The sequence below is a fragment of the Mus pahari genome, chromosome 19, assembly GCF_900095145.1.
Source record: "Mus pahari chromosome 19, PAHARI_EIJ_v1.1, whole genome shotgun sequence".
In the NCBI taxonomy this organism is placed as follows: Eukaryota; Metazoa; Chordata; class Mammalia; order Rodentia; family Muridae; genus Mus; species Mus pahari.
The window spans coordinates 1,988,273-1,989,211 of record NC_034608.1 but is presented as its reverse complement, the minus strand read 5'-3'; positions in this window follow the sequence as shown (position 1 = coordinate 1,989,211).

The following is a 939-nucleotide window of genomic DNA, read 5'->3' as shown; positions in this document are numbered from 1 at the left end:
AGGTACTTTTCTTTTTTTCTTTTTTTTTTTTTTTTAAGATTTGTTTATTTTATATATGTGAGTACACTGTTGCTGTAGCTGTCTTCAGACCCACCAGAAGAGGGCGTCAGATCCCATTACAGATGGTTGTGAGCCACCATGTGGTTGCTGGGAATTGAACTCAGGACCTCTGGAAGAGCACTCAGTGCTCTTAACCGCTGAGCCATCTCTCCAACCCTTTTCCGTTTTAAAAAATTAATTAATTAAAAAATTGAATGCATCCATGCCCTGTCAGAATTCACTCCAGAAGAGGGCATCGGATCACCCATATGGTTGCTGGGAACTAAACTCAGGATCTCTGGAAAAGCAGCCAGCACTCTTAACCACTGAGCCATCTCACCAACCCCAGATACTTTCCCTTTTTAAGCTATTGTGAGTGGACTATTTTTCCTAATTTCTTACTACACAATGTCTTTTAAGTGGGAGAATCATGTTATCTACAGGTAGAGACAATTTGGCTTCTTTGCTGTAGTGTATCCCTTTTCTTGACATATCGCTCTAGGAAAGACTTGAGCAGAACAGTATATTAAGTGCAAGTGGAGAGAGGAAGCAACCTTGTCTGATTTCAGAGTTTAGAGAAAATAGTCGGCTAGATGGCTCAGTGGTTAAGACCATTGACTGCTCTTCCAACGGCCCTGAGTTCAATTCCCAGCAACCACATGGTACATCACAACCATCTGTAAAGGGATCTGATGCCCTCTTCTGGCATATATAGAAACAGCTACAGTGTGCTTGTGTAAATAAAATAAATCTGAGAGAGAGAGAGAGAGAGAGAGAGAGAGAGAGAGAGAGAGAGAGAGAGAAAAGAAGAAGAAGAAGAAGAAGAAGAAGAAGAAGAAGAAGAAGAAGAAGAAGAAGAAGAAGAAGAAGAAGAAGAAGAAAGAAGAAGAAGAAGAAGAA